The sequence below is a fragment of the Emydura macquarii genome, unplaced genomic scaffold, assembly GCF_026122565.2.
Source record: "Emydura macquarii macquarii isolate MOO-44397 ecotype Brisbane River unplaced genomic scaffold, CSIRO-AGI_Emac_v2 contig_1644, whole genome shotgun sequence".
Taxonomy (NCBI): domain Eukaryota; kingdom Metazoa; phylum Chordata; order Testudines; family Chelidae; genus Emydura; species Emydura macquarii.
This window is the reverse complement of record NW_027131781.1, coordinates 8,163,563-8,184,978: the sequence shown is the minus strand read 5'-3', so window position 1 is coordinate 8,184,978 and position 21,416 is coordinate 8,163,563. Positions and strand designations below refer to the sequence as shown.

Genomic DNA, 21,416 nt, shown 5'->3' with positions numbered 1-21,416 from the left:
AGGATGCTCTGCACTTGGCAGGTTCTAAGTCATCTCACTTTCAAGGGCGCCTTGAGTGATTTATCACTTGGGACACCATCAACTTGAAATCTAGTCAGTGTAAAAAAAAAAAAAAAAAAAAAAAAAAGTTTAGAAGACATTTCAGGTATTGTGCATCCTTCTGTGTGTTTTTGTGACTTTGAAATCACATTTTCCTATTATTTCAAACAACTGCCTATACAGGGGAACCAGTGAAACTGACTATATACATAGTCCTGTCAAATATAGAAATTAAACAACCTGGGGAAAAAAGACATCCTTTCTCTAATCCCTCAATTATAGTAATCTACAGAAGTATGATTCTTAAACAGAGTTTGTTTCAGGTTAAAAGTGACTTAGGGTTCAGTTTTAACATAGAGAACCCTTTTTTAGCTTATTTAAAATTCAAATTAGAGACAACTACAAAATGCATTTATGTAGGTTTCTAAATGGAAAATTATATCTAAGCATCTTAAAAATTCAAATGAAAGTGTACCATGTTGGCACATGATTTTTACCAGTTTGGAGGAAGGATAAGCTCCTGTTGCTGTTACTGCTTAAAAAAAGTAATTAATTAATTAAAAAAAAAAAAGACAATATACTGTTACATTTATTTTTGCAGCATTACACATATTATAATCAGTATATAATATTAGATGAAACACTATAATGTCTGAATGAGGCAGTAAATATGAAATTTTGAAAAATGCAGAAATGATCAAATATTATGGAAGGAAAAAAATAGTTTAATGGAGAAAATATTAAACTGTAATAACTGTTTTTCTTCAGATCTGTTTAGCCTACTGAGTGTTCTTTGTAAGATGTAAAGTTATAAAATGCATACATACACATCTGTCTCTATAAATATACATGTGCATCCCACATTTCTAAAAACAGTAAATGTGTGCTGGGAAAATATAGGAACAATGAACTTCCTTAAGAGAGGCTTATTTTTTTAAGTTATTAAAAGAAGGTGGCAAGCATTCATGAGGATATGAAAATTTAAAGTTTTCTGAAGGAAACTCTTGAAAACCTCTGGTTAAAATTGCTGCCAAAGAATCTCAGCTATGCTATGTCCGAATGTTTAATTGCAAGCTGCAGTTTAATGAATGGAAAGATACTGCAAAAGCAGGAAGTTTCTGAAGCTTCCATGAAAATAAAATTCCAAAGGTTGTAGATCTGAAATCCTGTTGGAAGTTGAAATTTCCATCTACATTATGACTCTTTTTCCTATTGTGTATAGTTTGCCAGCTGTGTGGCTAAAGGGAGGTAGGTAAGCTACTCTGGATATCTTCTCTTAGGCTCAGGCAGCATTTGTTATGTCGATGTGAAGAAGTCAACTTCTTTGTATTTGTTGTTAGGGGTGTGTAAAGAAATACAGCTTAGCAATAAGGGGAGGAAAAGCAAATGTCAGGGTGCATTAAATAATGTATTTTCTTTACTTTTACAGAAGCTTGCTTGCAGCATGATGCTGCTATTTATATCATCTCTCTCAAACCCAGCTGTTGGTTCATGTTAACATGCAAAACAGTGCGAAAATCCCAGCAGAAGACTGTGAATCCGAGAGAAACCTATATTCTGTCATTTTGAGAACGTATTAAATATCACAAGCTTTGCTGGGATGTGGGTCAGTAATGCAGTAGTGCATGATGTAGACAATACAAATATTTTCAACATTTAATACCTGACATTAGCAGGCCAACAACCATACAAAACAAAACATACAAAATAGAGCAGCTGACTCAAACTGACATTTCTGTGATTCACAGTGGGACATTTGAAAGAGAACTTTTACCTGTAGCTCCAAACCGGCAAATGTATCATACACCCACATTACAGCATTCATATACAAGATATATCTAATCTAATCTTATGTAGCTGAGCGGGAGAATGTAGTCTTCTTTTTTGTGAATATCTCCACTATCTTTGTTCAACTTACAATAGAATAAATTTCGCCTGTGGATTTTAGAAAACTTGTTTTACATATTGTTTTTAGCCTCTTGTGCCTCTTCTAGAACATCATCCATTACTTTATAATTATTTGACAAATACCCATAAAGCTACACACCATCTAATTTATTTGTGACTTTACAATTCCTGTTTGGTTTTTTTAAATAAAACAAATGCCATTGTGTATATTAAGAGCCAGTGACTGAGAGTTTTTGTGTGAAACACACTGTGAAAAAACAGCTGTCTAAAACACCATGTGTTGTAGAGGTGACACAAGGTATTGTAAAGATAATTTCCTGGAATGCTTACTTTTGGGTTGAGGGTTCCACAATGTAAGATAAGAGTTGGTTGGGGCTGGCAATTAAATCAGGGAGAATGACTTAGATGGACCCTGAAGACCTGAAGCGTTCTAATGGAGAGGAAATTAATTGGAGTAGAGATTGACGGAAAAGCTCTATCACCACTATAACTACTGAAAGATTACCTTAACTGAGATCCACAACCAACAATCTGTGAGGTTATCTATTTTCAATTATGACTGAAGTTCTCAGCAAATATATATCTCTTTTCATGTTTTTCTTGCGTAGTTTCCATTCCTTTGTTCACATTTGTATACATGGCACAGAAATTGCACCAATTACCTTGGTCAATAAGGGAAGCTTTTTGTTTCACTGGTGGTTCTTGATCTAGCAGTAGTCTTTGATCCACTTTGACCATGAATTTTGCTGACTTGCCTGTGAATTCTGTGGTGGATAGGTGAAACTGCATCTCAATGATTCTCATTACTTCTCAAAAGTGGCCCCGAGGGGTGGGGAGTACTGTTAAATAATTGCTCACTTGCCCTACGAGCACTCTCATGTGATGTTCTTTGGGGTTTTGTTCCATTACTCCTCCTATGGAGATGGAGAATGCATGGCAGCCCAGATTCTATCAGATCTAGTGGGTGAAATTTCTCTATTTTCCTGGCTGGAACTGGGACCTAGATTAAACAGGAGCTGGTCTGATGAGGGGGGGCACGCAAGGGGCAGTGTGAGTGGATGGGGGCTGTGTGGGAGTGTGGTAGGAGGAGGAGTCACACAAGGGGTCAGTGAGATTGGACAGAGCTGTGTGAGGGCCAGAGGTCTGCTTGGATGAAGGGGCAGTGTGTGGACAGACTGTGTGAGGTTGGGTGGGGGGCACATAAGGGGCAGTGTGTGGACAGAGTTGTGTGAAGGGGTGAGGGGCACACAAGGGGCAGTGTGTGTGACAGAGTTGGGTGAGGTTGGTCAGATGAAGGGGGCGCACACAGGGGCAGTGTGTGGACAGAGTGTGTGAGGGGTGTGGTCGGATGAGGGGCACACAAGGGCAGTGTGTGGACAGACTGTGGACAGAGTGTGTGTGGACAGAGTTGTGTGAAGTGGGTGAGGCACACAAGGGGCAGTGTGTGGACAGACTGAGGATGAGGAGATGAAGGGGGCGCACAAGTGTGTGGACAGATGAGGATGAGGGGTGCACACACAGAGGGCAGTGTGTGGACAGACTGTGGGAGGTTGGGTGGGGGGCACACAAGGGGCAGTGTGTGGACAGAGTTGTGTGAAGTTGGGTGAGGGGCACACAAGGGGCAGTGTGTGGACAGACTGAGGATGAGGTGTGTGGTCAGATGAAGGGGGCGCACGAGGGGCAGTGTGTGGACAGAGTGTGGGAGGTTGGGTGGGAGGCACACAAAGGGCAGTGTGTGGACAGACTGTGTAAGGAGGAGGAGGAGGAGGAGGAGGAGGGGTGCGGTCCCCTGAGGGGGCACACAGGGGGCAGTGTGAGTGGATGGGGGCTGTGTGGGGGTGCGGGAGGAGGAGGGGTCACACCAGGGGCAGTGTGATTGGAGCGAGCTGGGTGAGGGGTGTGGCCGGATGAGGGGCCGCTGAGGGGGGCAGTGTGAGTGGACGGGGGGACGGAGGCATTGCCGGGGGGCTGCCTGAGAGCTTGCTCGTCCCAGTGCTGGTGCGTAAAGGTGCACGCAGGGAAGGGACCAGGAAAACGCACAACAGACACAGCCCTGTGGGTACTTCTTGCGCATGCGCCGCCTCTTGCCTGGGCGACTCTGACCCTGACCCATTACATGCGTCACTCGCTTTAAAGTATGAGCGACAGGGAGGGAAGATGAAGGGGGTCCTTTGTGCGCATGCGCTTCCCCGTAAGGGCTCTAGCCACCGCCAAGGGCTCTTCGAAGCAGCGCTGCACAGTACTCAGTTTTGATTGGTTGGCGCGTCCCGTTCCAACTGTCTTTGATTGGATGTTTATTCCTGTCATTCTAGGACTCCGCCTCCCATAACTCCCCGCCTACTAACTGCTCTCTGGTTGGCTGGCTCTTTACTCCTCCCCATTCCCTTCCTCTTTCTGATTGGACTGTTCTTTCAGTCACTCTGTCCCGCTGCCCTATCAGCTTCCGGTTCTGTTCGGATTGGGTCGGGTGCGAAGAATGTAGACCCGGCCGCTCCCTGTGCCCAAACAAAATAACCCAGCGTGCCAGTGGTGTGGGTAGGGCCGTTCACTCTCCGCTGCCTGGGATAGATTATAAACCTTCCGCCGAACCCCACCTCCCTGCGTGCCGAGGGGCGGCTGTCTCCCTGTGGGAGCCGCCAGGGCCAGGACAGCGAGGCGGAAGGATACCGCAGACCACTCGGCTAGAGCCAGAGAAGAGAGTGACAGCGGAAGTAGTCCCGGCTCCATCTGGGCCTTGTTTCCCAAAAAGAGCGCCCGGCGGGTATCCCTGCGCCGGTGTCAGCCAGCGTCTCTCGAGGAGCTTCAGCAGCGGCGCTAGCGGGGAGGAGACAGCGGCGGGCGGGCGGCAGCTAGCGGGGCGCCGGGGGGCGGCGGAGCGGGTGAGTGTGCGGGTCGCACGCGGCAGCGGCTGCGGCCGGGCGGAGCAGCGAGGAAGCGGGCTCGCGGCCGGAGGGGCTGCGTGTGGGGGAGTGAGCGGGGGAGGCTGAGGGCAGAAATACGCGGGCTCACGCAGGTGGCCCCAGCGGTGGGGAGAGGGGACCACCCCCCCGCCCACAGACAGCCTGCCCCGCTGAGGGGGGGGGGGTGCTGCCGCCGCCGCCATGGGCTCACGGTGAGGGGAGGAGCTGTGGGGGAGGGGTAAAGAGACATCCTCGGGGGGAGAGAGGTTACCCCTCCGGGGGGGGAGGGGAAGAGGGGCAGAGTCCCTAGCGAGTAAGAAGCGGGAATCCGAAGCGTGTGTGTATGTGGGGGGGCGGGAGGCGGTGTCGCCCGGGGGGGGGGGGCGAGTTGTGCTCACTGATGGGCCTCTCGGGAACTTCCTGTCCCTGCGGAGAGGATGGAGCAGGCCAGGGCAGAGCTGGGCGGAGGGCTCTGGGGTGCGGGGACCCGGCGGGCAGGCAGCTGGGGAGGGGTCGAGTTGTGTTAATCCTGAGTGAGGGGGTGAACTTCCCCGGGCGCAGGGCGCAGGACACGCTTTGACCTGCTCGTTCGTTACCTGGGAGGGTGGAAGCCCCATGGGGTAAACCCCGCACGAAGGCGGGTGGTGATGGTTTTTGTCCAGGAGAAGAATGCGTGGGGTACTGTAAGGCAAGGGAGGGTTTTTGTGCGGGGGGGGGGGGGGGTTGAAAGAGGAGTTAGTTGTTAAAAGAGTTGCAAGAAGGCAAATGTTTTGTCATATTTGCGAGGGGGGGGGGCAGGGCAGGGCAGGGCAGGGCGAATCTCGTTTTTTGTTTGTGTGCGTGATAGTTCAGAGAAAGGAGAGGTGTGAATACAGTTGTCTATGTGCAAACAGCATTGTATTAATCAGCCTTGTCCACAAGTGAAGAAATAGACGTACAAAGGAGATGGCCCTCTTTCTGAATGAATAACAGCAAGTCCCCTGAGATTTTTCTGAGGTTCGCTTATGAGACTAAACTTTTCAGTACATTTTATCAGCTTTTAAGATGTGCCTGCTGGTGAGGAAGGTGGTAAAGGAAAGGGAGGTGTTCAGAACATATAGCAGTAAAGGTGTTTGGCAAGTGATTTCCTTCAGTTTTGCAAGTGAGCAAACAGGGTGTAAATTGAAATTGTCTTCAAAAGGGGAGAATTTAGAAGGGAGACTGCTTTCACCGCTAAGGCAAAACCAGTGAATCCCACAGTCCTTGGGGATCTGACTCTCACCAAAAAAAGTCTCTCTTCCCACTTTTTGATAAAGATATCAGACTGGAAGTAGAGTGTCAGGAAGTAGATAGTGGTAGCAGAGAAGTAATTCCTAGACAATGGGAGAGAAACACAGTAAAACCTCAGAGTTATAAACACCAGAGTTACTAACTGACCAGTCAACCACACTCATCATTTGGAACCGGAAGTATGCAACCAGGTGGCAGCAGCAGAGGAAAAACCAAATACAGTAAAGTTTTGTGTTAAACAAACTGCTAAAAATAAGAGAGGAGCATTTATCTTCTGCATAGTACTGTTTCAAAGCTATATTAAGTCAATGTTTGTGTAAACTTTTGAAAGAACCACCATAATGTTTTGTTCAGAGTTACGAACATTGCAGAGTTATGAACAGTCTCCATTCTCGAAGTGTTTAAGTCTGAGGTTCTACTGTAGTCTCAAGCAAAAATATGTTTTTGGCATGGAGACCGGTATCAGGTATATTTTGTAGCATAACACTTATTTTTTATGTTCTTTTGTACGAGCGCAAGTGATCTGTAATCTTCCTAAACCTTTCAGTAGGGTATTATGTATTATTATATATTAGCACTTTTAGAATCTAACTGTGGTGTTTTGTCATCTAAGTGTGCATACTTTTTCATTGATGAGGTTTTGGCAGATACTTAACTTTTACAGAAGGTGGCAGAGCAGTGATCTTGAGAGCAGTCTATGCTATTTCTTTTAATGAGTCTGATTTTAAAATAGATTTTGAGATGGGAAAAAATATTACTGGCCAGCGACTCTTCCGAAAAACAAACAACCCTCCAACAGAAACAACAACAAATTCCTGTTTCTACTCTGTCTGGGCAAGAAATGTGGAGATTTTTCCAGTTAAAATTCTGCTTGTTTTATTTAGTCACTATAACGTGAACGGAATAACACTAGAGAATATACCAATTTGGAAATGTTATAGGTGTTTCTTTTTGTAATACATGATTCAGAATTTCTTTAGTCACTAAATGGCACGCTATCTAGTGTGATAAATATTTTTAAAAGCTGTATTGTCAAAATTACTGAATTCTAAATAGGGAAACTGGTAGTATAAGAAAACAAAACATTTCTGTTGATATTTAGGAATTGTATTAACTTTATCCATTTGGAGAAATAAGTGTCTTGTATTCAGTTCAGGGCACTAGGTTAGCACTATGTTACTAGAAAAACTGATAAATTAGGAAGTAAGAGAAAATCAGCACACTGATCAAAAGGGTAAAGGGAAGTGACTTATGGAAAGAATAAAAGCGCCAGATATGCACTTTGTTAAATGGAGACTAAGGTCTGGTGAAAAGGCATAAGTCTATCAATATTTGCAAGGTATTATCACCAACAAAGGAAAATAAGTGTTTAGTATAAGGGTGGGATGGAATTGGGCGTAACAAGGCAAAAATAAAGGGAAACCTTAATATAGTGAACAGTCCTCCACTGGCAGGGAGATAAAGTAGATTATCCAGATCATCTTTGACTTCCGTTCCATTTCTGATGAGTGTTCGCTAACTATATAATTACAATCGAAGCATATTAGTCTTTAATATAATCATGCTTTTGCTTAGTTCGCTGAGTGTTTTAAACATGTATTTAAACCTTCATGAATATTTACCCATCTGTTTAATGTTTGTATGCACTTTAAGACCCTTGGATGAAAGATGCTATATAACAGGAATGGCCAAATTTACTGAGCCTCGGAGCCGCATACAATCATATCGAGAAGTTTGAGAACCGCAAGATACACACAACCTTTTCACGTGCATTTTAAAAAAATATTAACATCCTACTTACTGTTTAACACTTAATTACTGCTAGAGTTGTGGGCCTTGTGGGTCACCATCCTGGTTGTAAGTCTTCTGTCCTGTGTTGGAGAGAGGGGTCTTGGAGCATCAGGCCCGCGGGAGGTGCCTGCTGGGCCTTGGGTCTTCCGTTCCCTCCCCCGCAGCTGGCCATTTTTCACCGCTTGGCTCTCCCCCCTCCCCCGTTTCCTTTGCTGCTTGGCTTCCCTCCCATCTCTCCACTTACAAGAGCTGTTGTCTGAACTGAAGCAATCATACTCAGAGAGTAAGCGCCAGGGCAGAACAAAGCAGGCTGTGGGAAGGAATCCTTGACCTTAAATCCAAATGAACGTCCCTGCTCTATCTCCTTTCCACGTGGCCAGCCACTGACGCCTCCCCATGGCACTTTGTACTCCTGCTACTGACAAGGACTGGTCTTTGATTGACCCTGCTCAGCTCCTGTTCCCAGCAGTAATGCAGGCAATGACTAGTGAAGTGGTGGGATGAGTGTGAATTGTGGTGAGGTGGGTGGGGCTGTCTTAGGGCTTCTGCCCTGTGGTGGGAAGAGGGATCTCCGCGGTTCCGAGCCCTGCCTGGCAGGCGCCTCCCACCTGGACTTGGAAACCCTGAAATTCCCCCTCCTTGCCACAGGGCAGAAGCCCTGAACTCCTCCCCAGACTGGTAGGCAGAGAATGGGGGATGGGTGGGTGGGGCTTTGCGAGTTGCACTTGAGCTGTCAAAAAGCCCATGTGGCTCGCAAGCTAAGGTTTGGCCATCTCTGCTATATAATCACACACACACACTATTTCTTATGCCTAGAAAAGAAGGTGAAATAAGTTAAATGATTATGAACTAGGTTAGACATTAAACTTCCTATCTGTAAGGGTATTTAAGCACTGGAGCAAATTACCTAGGGAGGTTGTAGAATCTCCGTCTTTGGAGGTTTTTAAGAACAGGTTAGAAAAGAGCTGTCAGGGATGGTCTAGAGATAATACTCAGTCCTGCCTCAGTGCTCTTGAGGTCCCTTCCAATCTTGAATTTTGATGATTGTCATGCTAATGAAGATTTTAGGTGAAATGTGTTATAGAATTGTGACTACTAGGGCTTTGGACATTTTGCAACTAATAAACAGTTTTGAAGAAAATAATGTTTATATTACAAGCTTGTGTCAGTGCAAGTCTTGGAACTTATTTAGAAACCTTACTCAAACGATGGTTTGGGCTTAGGCTACCTCTACTATGTTTTGAGTTGGGAGGTGTGATTCCCAATTTGTGCAGATGTACCTGCAATAGATTCGCTTAAGCTAGCGCCTAAAAATACCAGTGTGTCTGCAGTGGCATGGATGATCACTCGGGGTCGCAGCCCCAAGTACAATCCTGCCTGGCCCTGTGAGTGTACACTTGAGTGGCCAGACTGTGCCGCCGCCCATGCCACTGTGGACACACTGTTGTTTTTAGGTGCTAGCTCAAGCACATCTGCACGAGCTGGGAATCTCACCTCCAACTCAAATGTAGACATATGATTAGTCTCTCCACAGGATTTACCTTAAACCAGTTAGTGACAGCCTCAGAGCTTTTACCGGGTTTGCTCTACCATGGTATTAGACAGGATTTCCAGGTAGCCCCACAACACACAGGATGATGTCAACAGCTTAAATTGAGCTGCCAAACCAATAATATCATGTAAATCAATGTAAACAATGTCAGGAGTCATGCCATACTGACTTGCCTTGTCCCAGTCATGCCATGCCTTATAAAACACATCAGGAGGGACTGGGGAATGCTGTAACAGTTTAGTTAAAGTAACAGTAAGAATAGTTTAGTGTAATATTGTTTAGGTTGCATAACCATTCTAATTTAAGCTGTTCCAGAATACAGTTAAATTTTTTTGCTACTGTAGACAGGGTATAAATATTTTGGTGTCTAGAATATGAAATACCTGCCACCCATAATGGTCATGTGTGTGCTGGCAGTATTGTGTGCATGTTTCGCAGTACATAGTATGTATCCTTTTATCAGGATTTTTTGGTTTGTTAGAGAATATTTAGACTTCTTACAGAAACTACAATTTAAGACACTTTTACTAGCAGTTGACAAGTCATCCATGATTTTGGTTTTTGTTTGGAAAGGACCTAGCATGTTTTGGGTGCTACAGCCTACTTAGTAGAGTAGTTCCTATATGTTAAAGTTCTTTAAAGAACCACTTACCAATAAATGGTGGTTCTGAATTTTCTCAGGAAAGTTCTTTGAAGAGGAGGCACAATGCTCAAATTTCCTTCTCTTTCTCTTGTGCAGGGGTGGTGGCAGGAAATGCAACTTCTTTGTGTGTAGGTCACAATTAAATTATAGCTGTCCCTGGGGGGAGGAAAAAGCACTTCTGGTGTGACAGCTGTAGAATGACACCTGTATTGCATAGGAACAAATAGCAAAATATACAACCAGCACAGTTAAATATAATTTTTCACGTGTTGGTTGTGACAGTGGCAAAAGCAAAAATATTCAAAGTTAAGGTTAACACTCTGTACTTAGCGTTTTGTTTGGGGAAGTAGATGTGTATACGCTCTTGAAATGTGTATATCTCGGACTAGTATAATTAAATTTGTAGAGGTACTTCTGAATGATCTTTACAAAACAAATTGATCATGACTCCAGTGTTCTGTGGTGGGGTGCGTGTGTGCGTGTATGTGTGTGTGTACGTACCAATACCTAGGAGTCATGCAGAATAAGCATTGTTGCTCTAAAAAAAATCCCAAGACATTGGTCGCCTAAACTCAGATTTGTATTTTGGGATTTGAATATTTATCTATTGTATAACAAACTTTTGGCATGCAGATTCTTGATGGATCCATAATATGCTTAAGATGATTTTATGTGGAAAGAAGTTCCTACATACGCGTAGTACCTGTTTGAATGAAACTAAGCAAGAGAGAGAATCTTCACTCAGGCTGATGTAGTGGGAATTTTGCTGCATGCTGTCTTCTGTTCAGATTAAATAGATACATTCATTGGTTAGTTTATCTTTGATCAAATCAGAAAAAGTGCACAAGGTTCTTCTCCACCTTCCCTCCTTTCCTGTTTTATAGTAAAAGTATGTAAAATGTTAAATGGTACTGCAGGGGCTAATGGAATTAGTAATTTAAGAATAATGACTGTTCTGGGTCAAACCAATGATCCATCTAGCCTGGTATCCTATCTTCTCTCTCAAGCATCTGGTACCAGTCACCATCAGAACAGGGGAATTTATTGCGAGATCCATCCCAGCCCCAACTTCTAGTAGTGAGAGGTGTTGGGATACCCAGAGCATAGGTTTGCATTCCTGACCGTCTTGGCTAATAGCCATTGATTGAGCTATCCTCCATGAATTTACCTGATTCCTTTTTGAATCCTGTTATAGTTGTGCCCATTACAACATACCTGGCAATGAGTTCCACATGTTGTGCATTGTGTGAAGAACTTCCTTTTATTTTAAACCTGCTGCCTATTAATTTCATTGGGTGACCCCTGGTTCTTGTGTTATGTGAAGGGTTAAATAATACTTCCTTATTCACTTTCTTCACACCATTCATGATTTTTATAGACCTGTACCATATCCCCCCTTAGTCGTGTCTTTTTCAGTCTGAACAATCCTGGTTTTCTGAATCTCTCCTCAGATGGAGGCTGTTCTACACTCTTACTCCTTTTTGTTGCCTTTCTCTGTACTCTTTCTAATTCTAATATATCTTTTTTGAGATGGTGTGACCAGTACTGCATGCAGTATTCAAGGTGTGGATGTACCGTGGGTTTATATAGTGACATGATGATATTTTCTATCTTATTATCTATCCCTTTCCTACTGGTATCTAACGTTAGCTTTTCTGACTGCCACTGCACATTGAGCAGATGATTTCAGAGAACTATCCACAGATCCACTATCCAAGATCCACTATCCAAGATCTCTTCCATGAGTGGTAACAGCTAATTTAGACCTCATCATTTTGATATGTACAATTGGGATTGTATTTTCCAAGGCACATTGCTTTGAAATGATCAACATTCAGTTTCATCTGTCAGCTTGTTTCCCAGTCACCCAGTTTTATAAGATGCCTTTGTACCTCCTTGCAGTCTGCTTTGGATTTAAGTATCTTGAGTAATTTTCTATCATCTGCAATCTTTGCCTCCTCACTGTTTACCCCTTTTTCCAGATCATTTATGAATATGTTGAACAACACTGGCCCCAGCATAGTTCCTTGAGGAACCCTGTTATTTACCTCTCTTCACTGTGAAAATGGATCATTTATTCCTACCGTTTGTTTCCTACCCTTTTCCTGATTCGTTTAAGGACCTTCACTTTTATCCCATTATTGTTTACTTTGCTTAAGAGCGTTTGATGAGGGATCTTGTCAGAGGCTTTCTGAAAGTCCAGGTACAATATATATCTACTGGATCATTCTTGTTCAGATGTGTGTTTGACTCCCCTCAAAGAATTTAATAGACTGGTGAGGCATGATTTTTCTTACAAAAACTGTGTTGACTTTTCCCCAATATATCATGTTCATCTATGTGTCTGGTAATTCTTTTCTTCACTATAGTTTCAACTAATTTGCCCGGTACTGAAGTTATGCTTACTGGCCTGTAATTGCCAGGATCATCTCTGGAGCTTTTTTAAAAATCCAGCATTATATTAGCTATCTGCCAATCATTTGGTACAGAGGTTGATTTTAAATGATAGATTATATACCACAGTTAGGGCTGGTCTACACTAGAGTTTTGTTGACAAAAGTCAGCTTTTGTCAACAAATCAGTGTTGGTGTACACAATCACCCCCCTGCTGACAAAACTGCCCTGTTTTTTCGACAAAATAAAATCACCTTGACAAGAAGGGTAGGGCTTTTGTCGGCTTAGTTAGGGCAACTCAGTGTCAATGTAGACACTGCATCCCCTTTCATCAGTGATGGGACTGTCATTCTTGTCCATTTCACCGCTCCATTGACAAGAAAGCCCAAGCCTAGGCAGCTGGTTCCAGGAGTGGGGTGAGAAGCTGGTGTTACTGCAAGACCAGGCAGTTGGATCCTGGCTCCCAGCCGCAAGCCAGAGAGGAGAGAAGCCGTGGGTGGCTGGATCCCGGCTTCTCCGCCTGCTGCCGCTGGGAGCCAGGCAGCCATGTCAGTTTCACAGCTGAGCTGTGAATTGCTGGCTGCCATGGGGTTGGGAGGTGAGAAGCCAGTGCAGCTGGACTCCATTCCCCAGGGGTGAGAAGCACTGGGCTGCTTTCCCCTGGGAACAGGGATGGGGGAAAACCCCAGCAACTTCCCCTGGTTCCTGGTGGGGAATGGGGATGGGAGAAGCCCAGGGCTGGCTCCTGGTGGGGAAAGGGAAGTGGGGAGGGAGGGCGGCCTGCTGGGAACCAGCCTGTGGGACTCCCGGTAGGGAGCTGAGAGACTGGTCTCCCCACACTGCCCCTCTTAGGTTCGTGGAAATGCTCCTGGTGAGGACGTACTCCACCGACCCAAGGAGGGGTAGTGTAGACATCAGCCACTAAGTCGACATATATTATGTCAACTTATTTTTTGAGCATAGACCAGGCCATAGTTCTGCAATTTCATGTGAGTTCCTTCAGAACTCTTGGGTGAATCCCATCTGGTTCTGGTGACTTACTGTTTACTCTACTTTTAATTTATAACCTCCTCTGTTGACATCTCAATTTGGGACAGTTATTCAGATTTTTTTGTCACCTAAAAAGAATGGCTCACGTGTGGGGAATTTCCTTCATATCCTCAGCAGTGTAGATAGACCCAGGCAAAAAGTTCATTTAGCTTCTCTGCAACACCGTTGTCTTCCTTGACTGCTTCTTTAGTTGATCATCCTGTGGCCCCACTGATGGTTTGATTGTTTAGCAGGCTTTCTACTTCAGATATACTTAATTTTTTTTTCTGCTTTGTTTTTTGGTTTATTGGTGGTAGCTCTTCACATTCTATTTGGCCTACCCAACTATACTTTTACACTTGAATAGGCTAGCTAAAATGCTTCTGAAGCAGGGGTGTGCACAAGGGGGGCAAGCAGGGGCATGGGGCCCCTCCAGTATATGGCAGGGGACAGTGGTGTAGCAATGGGTGGGCCAGAAGGCCCACCCAATCAGATTTTAAGCAATTCATCCCATGTTTTTATCTGCCCACCCATGTCTACCGCAGGCCCTGCCAAAAAATTAGTTCTGGCTACACCCAGGGGCACAGAGCTCCTCTGACCTTGGGACCATGGGGGGAGAGTGAGCTCCTCTGGCCCTGGAGTAGGGGAACCATTTAGGAAGAGTGGGGGGGGGGGCACCTGTCCCTCTTCCCAAGTTTCATACCAGAGGCCTGCTTGCAGTGCATGCCCAGGCAGAGCTCTTAGCTGCAGCACTAGGCAGCCAGATCCCCTTCTCCAGGAACCAGCGTTCTCCAGAGTTCACCCACTCTGCCCTCTTCTTTGCCTCTGCCAGTCAGCAGCTGAGAGGATATGGAGTGACAATCCTCCTGACTAATAGTAGTGGGACAGTGAGCCTCTGGGAGTAGGGCAGGCAAGGAAGGGGTCAGTCGAGGGGGGAGCACAAGGTCCCCGGTGGTGGTGGTGGGAGCACAGGGTACCTTGCGGTAGAGGTGGGTATAATGGGAAAGCACAGGATCTCGAGTGGGGCTGTGGTGGGGAGGGTGAACTCCTCTGGCCCTGGGGCCACGGTGGGAGCTCAGAACATGTCCATCCAAAAGTGGTCAGATTTTTATTCTTGCAGTGCCCCTGTGCTGACATATAGTTAAACTGAAGCTGTACTTAAAATATTTCCCATATTTATGCCGAATGTGTTACGCCTACAAAGGTGTCAATCCCTTCTGTGGCCTGTCTGAAACACCTGCTCATATTTGAGACTTTTCCCCTTCCATTTTAAAAAAAGTGGTATTTGATGTTTTCTGGAACTTGCTTGACTATAACAATACTCTCTTTTTCCAAAGTTAATTCTCTAACTTCCTGAACTGTATTACTTAGTGCTAGTGTTATTTGAGGAAATCAACCAAAGTGTATTTTAAGTGGCTGTTCAAATATAACTATCTGATACAGTATCCCATGAATGAGCAAAATATAGTAACAGTTTAAAACAAACTCCCAGTGTGTAGAGTAGCAATCTTATTTCTACAGTTACTATGTATTCTCATATAGAAAATAAAGTAATGGATAACTCCCATTTTTTAGCAGAATGGGCTACTGGTTGATCCATTTGCAATGGTTTTTGGAAAAAAAAATTGCTCATATCTTGAATTTTTGCAGTTGAGCCCAGGACACCTTTTCTTCTTCTTTTAACATTATATTCTTTAATGCTGTTCCTCAAGTGAGTTGGAAGAAGTCAGCTGACTTCTGTAAAGGGCTCCTAGTGCTCAGGAGGGGAGCTGCCTCCAGTGATTTTTCTGAACAGAAAGGATGGCAGAACAGAAGGAGGCTCCTGTTGTAGATCCTGGACAGGGTCAAACCCCAGGCAGGTGGCCTGGAGATAGATTGGGGATAAGGATCCAGACTGGAGGGGTAGAGGGGGATGAGGGGAAGAGTCCCGAAAGGGACCCCTCAGGGTAAGCAGCTTTGGTTGGAGCTTGGCCTCCAGGGAGAAAGTCTGGAGAGTCAAACACTCTACAGGAGAGTAGGGTGGAAGGATAGCCTATGTAGGCCAACAGACTCTTCCTTCCATTTTGTTTCCCTTGGGACTGCTATTTAAATTTATTATTAGTGCCCTGCTTCAGGTTGCTGGGGAGAGATGTTGGCCCACAAGGAGCAACTATGGAAGCCCACCTTGCTACTGTCTGCAGTTTCCATACTGAAAAATGTCCCTCACCAATATAGTTCTTGCAGCATTCTAGCAGTTCAGTGACTTATAGTGGCTGCTTCCTGCAACCTACTACATCCCCCACAGCAGAATGTCAAGTTGATTACTATAATCTTATATAATGGAGCTGCGAGCAAGAATTTGATTTTGTTTTATGCACTTGCAAAAAGAAATATATATATAAAAAAAACTTTGTATCAAACAGAGCTAAAAGGCTTTAAACTTTTCCCAACAAAATCAGTAAGATTCCTACCCATCTTCTTCAGTTTTTCTGTTTCAGCCCTTAGTTTATTCCTCAACTTTCTGTAGCTTCTCTCATAACTTTTATGGATCAGTTCAGACTTCAAAATGTTATCTACTTGCCTTTTGATTACTTATATATGTTGATTATGAAGTATTTTTCTATGGAACAGTTCAGTGAGCATGAAGATGACGGGTTGTTCTTATGTGATGCTTTTTAAGCAAGTTAAACTTGCTTTTCATCATCTGCCTCTCTGAGAAGATGATCATATAAACTACAAGAACACATTTGGCACAGCAAATTGACTTGTGTAGTGTAAGGAATAATCTTTGCATCTGCATTTATCCTGAAGACATCCTGCATCTCCTTTTAAGGTCTCTAGTATTGCATGCATGTAGATAACATCCGGTAGCCAATCCTTGGAGACTTACAGTAATTCTTGATGCATTGTCTTATTAATATCAAGGTTTGAATGACTAATCTTATCAAAGTGATCTGTGGAAGCAAAGCTGTTAATGAAATAGGTTCTCCTCAATACTTCTTGGTTAGTTTTGTAGGCAATTCAGTTTTTCCTATTTCTGTAATTCTGTAGTTACACTCTGAACTATAAAGCTATCTTGCTACCAGTTGAAGAATCTTTTAAATTTGTGATCTCAGTGGTCTTGTTGGGATATTGAGGTTATAGTACATTTCTCTCTTGTCCTTACACCACTGTTTTTAATTCTTAATGGTCTTTTCTGCTTGATTTTAATAGTTTGTTATAAGAGCCTTCACTGGCATAATTCGTTTACCTAAATATGATCTGTTAGTAGATATTGTAGCATTACCTCTAGAGGAGAAATTCTGTATTTCATACAAAGAGTACTCTAAACATATCAAGCTCTTAACTGCAAGAATCATTCTGCATTTTACAGCATTCAAGGCAACATTCTCCTGTTGTTCCTTGCTAAAATATAAGGGAGAAAGAGAGACGGTGTAAACAAGACTTAGGATATTAGTTATAATGGACATTTTTATTCATGCTTTTCCTTTTGATGTCTATGGAAAGAATGAGTGCCTTTTTTGCGTAATAGTTTATCCTACATCATGAAAACCTACAGAAAAAAGGATTTAAAACTTCCAGAAAGAACTAGAGTATAGTTCCCCAGACTGGCAGATACCTTTTTTGGTGAAAGAGTCTGTTACATTTGTTTGCAACAAGCAGCCACTTGGTCAAATGTTTACATGGTCTGTAGACAATATACATTGGATCTACAGGCTGCTGCTCTCAGAGAGAAGGTGCTGTCCATTGTAGTACCTTGAAAAATTAAAAATGCTAGTTATAGTTTGGGGAGAACTTGTTCGTTCTTGCTCATTGCTTACGGACTGATACACTTGTTTCCATTTTCTGGTATAAAACTTATTTTTATCTGACTTTCTTAGGTCACATCATTCAGTCCATACTTTGACTCTTTCCTTGCATCAGAATGTGTAACACATTACTTCTGATGAAGTCTAAGGAAGGTTGTTCTCATCTTGGTCTGTAAAACAATTTTATTTTTTCTAATGCATATTTTGTTCATTGTTCGCATTATACACAGTATATCTTACAGCTTTAGAAGAGTGCTAACTTTGTGTGCTTGGGACTTGCTCTCTGTGAATGGACAAGTCCAGTTTCTGCTCCTCTTAATTGGATAGGAACACCCCCCCCCCCCCTCCAAGGACTGTGACTTATATGAGAAAATCAAGAATAAATCTTCAAAACTGACACAACATACTATCATTTTAGTTAACTGGAGCTGCTATTTCCTTCCTGGAATAAGGATATTGATTGGTGTTGAATCCTTTGCGTATTTGGTTATTTCCTGTCTAAATACATTTGGTAATTTGTTTAGCATTTTAATAAACTTAACATATTGAGATGTTAATATGAAAAGTGCAGTGTAGAATGTCAGTTCTTGAAGAAAACTGTTATAATATTACAATGAAGGAGGGCTACATATTCTGTGCAGCGCCATGATTTGAATTAAGAATAAGTCCCTTAGCCTTTATTGATTGGAATGATATATGATGCTATGTGGATCTTTTACATAAATTACATGGGTACTAATCTGTAAAATATTCCTACTTGTTTAATATTTGTATTAATTGGTTGGGATTTGGGAAGAAATTCCTCACCCCTCACAATTTTAGTAATAACGTCACATACATAAACACTAGTTTATGTTTTAGAAAGAGATGGGGAAATCTCAAATGCTTTTACTCTTCAGAAAAAAAATGACATGGCTAATTGTCACATTTCGCAATCTGTTTTCTGAACTCAGTTTTGTTGACAGAAATGTTAGGATGGAGTTTAGGTAGAATCTCTGTGATAAATTGTACAGATGCATGTGTATCCCAGTCTTTCTGTGATTATTTTTGTTGGTTGAAAAATTTTCAGAGAAAATTCAGGTTTTTTTAACTGATAACTTTCTAGGAATTAAATATTTGAGGGTGAATATGAATAACCCCACTTAACATATTTCCATAGCTGCAGTTTCTTCTCCTGCTAAGTAAATTTCTCCTGTAGGTTGTCTTTGGTAATTGGTTGACTGCCAAGAGAGTTCTTTATTATTGTGTTGAGAAGTTCAGCCTCAGTCTTAGAACTATCTTCCCTCCCCCCCCGTAATTGATTTCTTTTCATTTGTATATATACTGTTGTTATTGATGTGCTTTACAATGTAGTCGTATTATAAGGCTAAGTGCTATTAAAGATGTGTTTTTAATTCAAATAAATTGTCTTAAATCTGCATTGCATCAGGAAACAGATGGATTTGTTCTCTTAAAGTTTAAGGATACCACTATGGAATCTCTTAAATTATTTATGAACAGTATCTTCATAACATACAGTAGCTACTTTTTGAGTAGCAGAGATGTTCAGAATGGCTTTTAGAATGTCTTAAGTATGTGAAGTGGAGGACGTGATTTCTTAAAGTGTGTTTCACCCGCTGGCTGGTGGGGACTGGAGAGCTCTCTCCCATCGGCACAGAGTGGCTATATTATAAAGCTTACTTACAGCTTTGCATCGGTACAGTTGTGCCACTGTAAGCTTTCTGTTGTAGCCATAGCCTAAGTCAGCCCCCTGCAGTTGTTGCCTTGAGGCAGGCAGTACTATTGTCCCAGGGGTGATTTACAGGTACCAGTCTTCCTCATTTGGGACTGCCTGTCCTCTTTAATGAACTCCGTCCAGACTACAGAGTAGAGCTGAAGGAAATCATAACACAGAGAGAGTTCAAAGCCATTCACTCTCTTCACGCAGAAATGGGCGCTTCAGATATATCAGCTGGGTTAGTTGCTTTAGCTGTGACAATGCAGTGCTTTTCCTGGCTGTGTTCTTCAGGCATTACAGAGGAGTTGCAAGCCACTATAAAGGACCTATCATGGTGGGGAGCCAGAAAGCTTCAGCATGAGGATGGATGATGTCCCTCACACTCTGAAGAACTCTAGGGTTACATGGTATTCCTTGGAGCTTTGCTCTCCAGCCATCAAATGATCATTGTTCAGGTCCCAAGGCTAGTCATGCTACAGCAGAAATGATATTGCTCGACTGAACCTTGTAAAAGGACCCAGTTTCCCCATAGAAAAAACTTCTCTTCTGTTTACTGTGCATACCCACCAACAAGCAGCAGAGTTGACAGATGAGTCAAGAGCACCACACAAATTCCTAATTATGGAGCTCCTCCCTATTGTATGTGATTTCTCCATTCCTCTCTGGGGGCGAGGGGTGTTACAAGACCTATTGTATGCTTTCTGTCTGGTTCCTCTGATCCTCCAAGTAATGATGAGGAAGATTACTTAGAAATGCTTTATGTGAATCCCATGACCTTCCATCTTTCCCTGCTACTTCAGAGTTCTCCCATAGGTATGAGGTTGCTGAATTTGTGAGGCATCCTGAGTAGTGGATGGGACTGCACTTCCTCTTAGGGTCTAATATGAAAGGGTGCAAGAACATGTGCAGCCCCAACACACGCTGTTGGCCAAAAGACTTCAAACATATGTACTTGGAATACATGTGCTATTAGTGGGATCCATGTTAAAGCATCTTTTGCCCAATTATAAGAGTTTCATGGGTGTTCAGGAAATGCATCTGGTTTACTTTATAATATTTAAATGAGACACAATTCTTTCTTTGTAATGGATAGTAACTCTTCAAAAATGTTATCAAAGCCATCTGTCTTAGCTCAGTTTCTCAAAAAACTTACAAGAATAACGTAAGCTACTTCAGCTATGACTCTAAATTCACTAGTGAGAGACATGTAGCTGGCAGTGCACCTGCATCTTTAGGAGGGTATGTCTGGTCACATGCTCTCGTGTGGTTTCAAGTTGTGAATTCCTGTTTTAACTTTTGTTCTTATCTTTATGAGAAGAGGACTGAAAAACTATTTGAGGTATTCCTGTAAAAGAAATGATACTCTGCAGCCCACTCTACCCCTAGCACATTTTACTATGTTTCTTTATTTAAAAATGTGGTAGGTATCTTATGTATTACAATTTTCTGCTTTTAAAAATGCATGATTAAAAAACAGATGTATGAAAAGTAAATATGGCAACACTTTATATTTAGATTATCACAAATTTAACAATAGCCAGTAAGCCTAAAAAGTAAACAAATCCCAGCCTTTCTTTGCATATTTTAATTCAGTATTCGTTGCCTAAAATGTAGTTCAACAACTCAACTCCCATTTGATTTAAGATACTATGTATAATAATTTCAAGTGAATGTCTAAAACCTGGCCCTACTAGCTTTTCCAGAAATAACCCTAGTGGTCCTCTGATAATACTGAGTAGATGGAAGTTGGGTTTAAATTGGGAAACTGAATCATAAATCCACCAATTTAGGCTTAATCGATTTTTACCTTTATTTATACAGCTTCATACAAAATTGTCACTTACAATGTCTGAACGTACATTTATGCCAGGCAATTAACAGACAAGATGCAACTGGTAGGGGCCCAAGTTACCACATTCTAGGGCACTGGGAAATTCTTCTATACTACCTGATGGTCTGCTGATCTTCACTTTCTCGTTTGGTGTTTCTCTGATTTGGGCCCTGTTCACTTACGTCGTGTATACCTTTCTACACTATAGATTACTTAATTTTGATACAATTGGCTTTTAACATAAATACTTTTGAGTTTTAGGTAATTCATATATTACCCAACTTCTGCATTTTTCCTCCTGGTTTTGCAGTTTTTGGGTCATGTTATTCTGGGTCACCCTGTTCCTAAGCCTTCCCCAAAAGGTTTTCTTTTATTTATTATTACATGTTTGTGTACTTCTTATTTATATCTTTCAACATGACACGTTACTTATTTTGCCAGCAATACTATTATTTTAAACAATTTGGCAATTTTATATCAAAGAAGAATTGACAAAAACACATTCAGATCAGGCAAGGCCTTGGCTTAAGTGTTACCTTTGTGTGTACTCATTTG

At 42.6% G+C, this 21,416-nt stretch overlaps 2 protein-coding genes across 4 annotated transcripts in view; both read left to right on the top strand.

The window, feature by feature from the left end:
- LRRC28 (leucine rich repeat containing 28) overlaps positions 1-2,140 on the top strand; it is a 142,011-nt gene extending 139,871 nt beyond the window's left edge. For both annotated transcript variants that reach the window (XR_010921281.1, XR_010921280.1), the window contains exon 11: positions 1,469-2,140. The gene's annotated coding sequence lies outside the window, so the exon portion shown is untranslated. The remainder of the gene's footprint in view (positions 1-1,468) is intronic.
- Positions 2,141-4,466: 2,326 nt separating this feature from the next.
- MEF2A (myocyte enhancer factor 2A) overlaps positions 4,467-21,416 on the top strand; it is a 147,658-nt gene continuing 130,708 nt past the window's right edge. For both annotated transcript variants that reach the window (XM_067555601.1, XM_067555605.1), the window contains exon 1: positions 4,467-4,826. The gene's annotated coding sequence lies outside the window, so the exon portion shown is untranslated. The remainder of the gene's footprint in view (positions 4,827-21,416) is intronic.